The following is a 6,156-nucleotide window of genomic DNA, read 5'->3' as shown; positions in this document are numbered from 1 at the left end:
TATTTTGTGGAAATCAATCAAGCTGTACACTTCTGATAAGTGCAATTTCTCTTATACATGTTATACATAAATTGTATTTGAAGTGTGTGTGTGTGTGTGTAAAAGGGAGACAGACAGAGCTGCTCCTGACTGGAGAACAGGAAGGGAAGGAAATAGCCCAGAGACCATAAATAATATCTGTAAGCACTAAGGGCTAGCTTCACGGTGTGGGAGCTTTGCAGTTGCACCAGGCCTTGTATAGACAGGGTCCCAAACTTGGATCAATGCTATGCTGTCACTGGCTTACAATTCTTAATAACTTTTGAAACAAGGACCTGCATTTTCCCTTCAGCCTAGGCTCTGCAAATTATGTAGCCGATGCTCAGTACAGGTTTATTGTCAGCTCCCAGTATCCAGAATCCAGAATTCCTCTAGTAGATCTGAGAGAAATTCACTGAATTGAATAGACTCAACCTCGGAAGCACTTTTGGATGCCTTTTCAAGGAAACTGGAACTGGAGCCACCTTCCTTACTATAAAGTCCTAGAGAAGCCAGTTGATTTCAAAGCCCACAGTAGGTCTAAAAGGGATGGGGAAGGGAGGGGTAGAAGAAGCTGCTACCCTCTGAGTCCTGAGTTAGTTCCTAAATGAATCAGGAAAACCACTCGGTTCAGAGGAGGGTATTATTTCCTCATGCAGCTGGTACCTCATCCCATTAAGGACCAGATTGATGAGTTTGAGAACCACTGGGCCTGCTTGTCTCAGCCCCCCTTCTCTCCTCCAGGGAATGAGCTGCCCTTGGGGATCAGGCGGTTTCTGGAACTACTCCAGAGCATGGGCTTTCCAGCATGTGTGTGGCAGGGTACGAGCATACCTAGTTCTGGAGGCATTAACAGACCAAAGCTGTGCCCTGCGTCCTGGCTTCTATCTGCCTCCCCTTTATCTTCCTTCTCAAATCATTCAGAACCTGGGCAGGGAACAGGGGAGCCGACCAGGTTTCGAACCTTCTAGAAAATAACTGTGCTTTGCCTTCTCTTTAAAACATGGCAGTAGAACGCTTGTGCAAGAGCCACCTACGAAGTGTTCCCTGGCCGCATCCACACTATAGAGGCCAGGCCCCCCAGCTGGCCTTTGTGTGCTTGGCTTTTAGGCAGCAGGCCCTGCATCTCAGATAAAACAAGCTTCTCCTCCCTCCGGAGACTGATGAGCTTCTCCCCGTCTTCTTCCCTCCCTCCCGCTGCTGGGTGCCTGTGGAGAGAGGAATCCAGGCCGCTGTCACCGGGCAGCCAGGCCACCAAAACTACTGACTCTGCTTCAGGCCTGGGCGTCCAAATAGGTGGGCTTCTCAACCTGAAATCATTTTCTGCTGAATTAAATCCAATTCCATACCCTGGGTTCTACAGCTGATACCACAGCCTGCCCATCGCCTCTATTGTCTGCCTGAATTTTGCTCACAGTTAATCTGCTGAAATCCCAGGAGATTTTCAGGGGTTATTTCACATGAAAGGAAGAGCTCTCTGATTTTTAACTGAGAATAGATAAAATTGCCAGGGTACCCCTCAGGCAAACAACCGCTCCTGCTGGCTCCAGGTAAGCAGTCTGGTGGTGGCACTCAATTTCAGTTAGCCCCAAGGACACCTTTTCTTCTCATGTGACAGTAGCAATAATAACTTTTTTTCTTTATCTGCTGTCAACCTACAGAGTTCCAATTTTTTGCGACTCATCTTTGGAGAAACCGTCTCTTGGTGGCTCATTCTATCCATAGGATCTTTCACTTGAATAATTTCACAGCACCTGCATTTATTCATTCATTTATTCATTCATTATCTGCTTATTCTGCAACATAGAACTAAGTGGACATTTATTCCCCTTACCCTACTATCCCTTCACATTCTTTTCTTTCTGCTCATCAATGCCTGGTTCATGGTACCCTTCCAAAGATGTCTTCCTTGATTAAGTCCATCCTACCCTGACCAGAGTCCTCTGATCTTATCTCTTTCTTCTGTGTCCACTCAGTATTAACTGCTAAGTCTGACCCAAACTTCCCAATACGAACTCTCATAGCTCCCCATACATCTTTCTTAAAGCGAGGAAAGTCTGATGATTTTCAAATGAGGAGGAATATTGGCAGCGAGTCAGAGTCTAAAAGGAGGGTCCTTAAAGGTCCTTTGTATTTTATAAAAAGCATGTCCAATATTACACTGTATTTCAAATAATAAATACTTGTGTCAATTTTTAATATAAACTACATGAAGTATATCTCAATGAAATATCCCTGATCTGGGGGAATACAATGAAAATATAGTGATTCTCAATGGGGACTTGTCCCTGTAGGGAATGATCAGACCCTGAGCCAGGAGAAGGCAAGGTTTTTCTGTCAATCTTCCCTAGAAGTACCAGATTCATCTCTAGCCCTAGAACAAGAGACATGTTTCATAAGCCTTTGTTCAAACTCTTTTCCCTACCTGGAGTGCCCTTCCCTCCTCTCTATGAAACCCCTTCTATACTTAATGAGCTATTACAAATATCACTTCATACTCTAAGCCTTTCTTGGTTCTACCAAGTGGTCTTTCCTTCTTCTGAAGGCCCTGTAAGGGGCCTTATCTATGGCACTAATTACACTGTGGCAAATACAATATTAACACATTTTTATCCACGCATCCTCCTGACAGTAAGCTCCCTGAGGATAGGAATCATGCACAGTATGATTTTTTTTTTTTCCAGGAGATGGTGAGTTTTATTTTGTCTTGCCTGGATAGAGATTTGATTTGCTCTCGAATGTTCCAGGGTGGTGAGAGACTAGGAGAAAGCACAGAATGCAGAGGTCTATTCAGTGTAATCTTCTCCCTCATTTTCACCTTCACCATCAATGCCAAGAGCAGCATACTTGCTTGCAGAACTGAATTTAGAGGCTGGATTTTCTTCAGTTTTCTTTGGCTCAGGTGCAGACATGGAGTCTTGATGCTTTTTGCCATCTTTCCTGTCTGCCTCCTTCCAGTGGTCTTTGTTCCCTCCATCTCCTGGACCACGGCTGGAATTTCCACTTTGGCCTTTTGGGGCACTCACCCCATCTACTTTATTTTCATCTGCTTTCCTTACTGGTCCTTCCTCAGATGGTTGAGCTGAAGCTACTTTCCTTCCACCACTCCCTCCACGGGACTGCTGCTCTGTGTCTGAGCTCTGAGATCGATCAGGAGGCTTAGAACTTCGTTTCACACAAGCATTCTCCTTTGGTGGAGGGGTTGGCATTACCTTTAGAGGCTGTTCAGGTTTGGGAGGCTTAGAAGCTGGAGACTGACAGTCTTCCTCTTTACTGGGTGTTTCATATTCTAGCGACTTCTCACTCTCGCTCCTTCGTGCATCCTGGTCTGACTTACTTCTTCCAGATGTGGCTGAGGTCCCAGTCTGTGATGACTCATTTCCTGCCCTCGGCCATTCCCGTTCCTGAGTTTCTTCACTTCGCCAGCTTGGGTGTCTCTCCCGAGGCTGTCGTTCTAGTTTTGGCTCATCCAGCTGACGCTGCAGTTTCTCCTGTTCCTTCTGTAGCGGCTCTTCTACTTCTCGTTCTCTAGCAGCTGTGTCAACAGGCTTTGCTCCTCCAAAGATAGAGGCTGCTTGACTGGACTGGGAGGTGCTAACAGAGGAATCATCTTCCTTAGGAGTACTCCGACGCTTTAGGTTCAGTTTGGGTCTTTGCGGGGGACCACTATCATCACGCCTATAATCACCCCGAGAGTAATCGTCTTTGGAGCTCCATGACCGGTCATCTTGTCATCATATCTGTCTTCATAGGGTCCCCGCCTCCTCTGTAGTGGTCATCCTTACGGTACCCACTACCAAATGCTCTTCTGCCACTGCCTATCCTGGAATGGTAGCCTCTATCATGGTCTCTGCTGTCTTGGTCATCATAGCCATCTCGGCCCCCGTATTGATCCATGTCCCGGCGTGGGCCATCACGGTAACTGTCCCAATACCCATCACGATATTGGTCTGAATCATAACGATCTCCATACTTGTCTCCAAAGCTATCATCACCTCTTCTAGGTGGGTAGTCATCAAAGCTGTCTGTAGCAGGACGGGCCCTCCAGTCTGTATCTGTTTTGTCAGAATCCCGATTTCTATCTCTGCCAAAAGAACGATCATCCCTGTCTTTATCCTGTGCTTGATCAACAACGTCCACTCCAATTCTCCTGTTACCTAGAGACTCTTCATTGAGGCTCGGGGCATTGAGCAAGGAATCCAGGTCCTCAAACTCAGCGTTACCAAAACCTTTCAACCTCTCAGGATTGCTGGGTTCACATTATAAACGCACTGCGCTCATATTTAAACCTCTGAAGGAATTCTAAAGAATCCCTTGATGATGTCTTCTATCACATCACAGGGCAGGTTCCCTAGAAAAGCGGTGTAGGCTGGCGATTTGGGAAGACAGCTCCAGTGGATACTGGATTCCCGAGCAGCCTGTGGAGCAGTGGGCAGGATGGAATGGTTGACTGGAGGTGCCCCATGCACATCATCATCATTACTATGCCAAGTGGTTGAAACATCTCCTTCTAGGTCATCTGTTTCATCAGCCCAGCTGACTGGTTTGGGGACGTAGGTGCTTCCTCCAGCAGTCCCTCCATCCTCAGCCAGGAGGTCTGTTAGGGAGATAGTCTTTCCCTTCCTATTCTTCATTTTTGCTGAGGCCGCCATGTTGGGAGAGGGAGAGAGAACGCAAAGGCCACAGTATGATTTTTATTCCAGAACCCTAAGGTACATCAAATATCACTTCATTCTTTCTCTAAACCAAATTAACTTAGTTCTAAGCTCTATTACCTAGCTGGAGAAACATTACATTTCAGCCTTTGGTGAGCTTCCTTCTCCCATCTGCCGTCCTACCATCACCATGAGACTATACAACATTGAGTATACAGGGGAGCATATTACATGAGCAGGGTGTCCTCCTTTGAGTAGGGTGGTGTCAGCTTTGGTGCTCACTGCCAAAGCCCACATGGTCAAGTTGAAGCAGGTGGCTCCACCACCTCTTGCCTATTTCCAAAGTCCAGTCTAAGGCCCATTCTCAGCAAGGTCTTCCCAACCTTTCTATAGGACAGATCTTTGTCTCTTCTGAACCCCATCTCTTGACCCCCCAGTTGATGTTGACTGCATTCTAGCATATGCCTTGCCATCTATTCTGTACACACTTACTCCCTCCAGTTTGCCCCATCCCTAGTCTTCCCCTAGTCTTCAGAGGAAGAAGTCATCGTAGTCACATTCGCCTCTTATACTAGTAGCTAATGTAGTGCCTCAAATACTAACGTATTGAGTGAACAGTTAATCTTCTGCTCTTTCATCTTCAGTCCCAGGAGACACTTCCTGAGACATAGGATCCATCCTGTAGAACTCAGCCCAGACATTCCTTTCTCAGTAAATTTCTTTACCTGTCACCACAGCTATTTGTGTCATTATGTAATCTTGTTTGTACCACTAGATTGCATATTCCATGAGGGCAAGAACAGCATCTATTTTTTTAAATTTTTTAAATTGGAGTATACTTGATTTACAATATCATGTAAGTTTCAGGTGCACAGCACAGCAATTCAGTTATATATATATGTATATCTATATCTTTATCTATCTATGTATCTATTTCTCTCTCTATATATTCTTTTTCAGGTTCTTTCCCCTTATAAGTTAATACATAATATTAAGTATACTTCCCTATGCTATAGAGTAGGTCTTTGTTTGTTATCTATTTATACATAGTAGTGTGTATATGTTAATCCTAGCCTCCTAATTTATCCCTCCCACTTCCCCCTTTCCCCTTTGATAACCATAAGTTTCTTTTCTGTGTCTGTGAGTCTCTTTCTGTTTTTGAAATAAGTTCATTTGCGTCTTTTTTTTTCTTTTAGATTCCACATATAAGCGATATCATATGATATTTGTCTTTCTCTTTCTGACTTAAACTTCACTTAGTATAATAATCTCTAGGTCCATCCATATTGCTGCAAATGGCATTATTTCACTCTTTTTTATGACTAATATTCCATTGTGTGTGTGTGTGTATGTGTGTGTATGTGTGTGTGTGTGTGGTGTGTATACATGCCACATCTTCTTTATCCATTCATCTGTTGATGGACACTTAGGTTACTTCCATGTCTTCGCTATTGTAAATAGTGCTGCAGTGAACATCGTGGTG

The 6,156-nt window shown here is 44.8% G+C and overlaps 1 pseudogene across 1 annotated transcript; it reads right to left on the bottom strand.

Annotated features, from left to right (window-relative positions):
* Positions 1-2,804: 2,804 nt before the first annotated feature.
* On the bottom strand, positions 2,805-4,670 carry LOC309825459 (eukaryotic translation initiation factor 4B-like; annotated as a pseudogene). The gene is made up of 2 exons: positions 4,308-4,670; positions 2,805-4,182 (listed from the first exon to the last, which is right to left on the bottom strand). The product of its transcript is annotated as a eukaryotic translation initiation factor 4B-like (transcript).
* Positions 4,671-6,156: the final 1,486 nt, after the last annotated feature.

This window comes from Grampus griseus, assembly GCF_964374135.1.
Source record: "Grampus griseus genome assembly, chromosome: 7".
Classification (NCBI taxonomy): Eukaryota; Metazoa; Chordata; class Mammalia; order Artiodactyla; family Delphinidae; genus Grampus; species Grampus griseus.
This window is presented reverse-complemented; position numbering and strand designations above follow the sequence as displayed.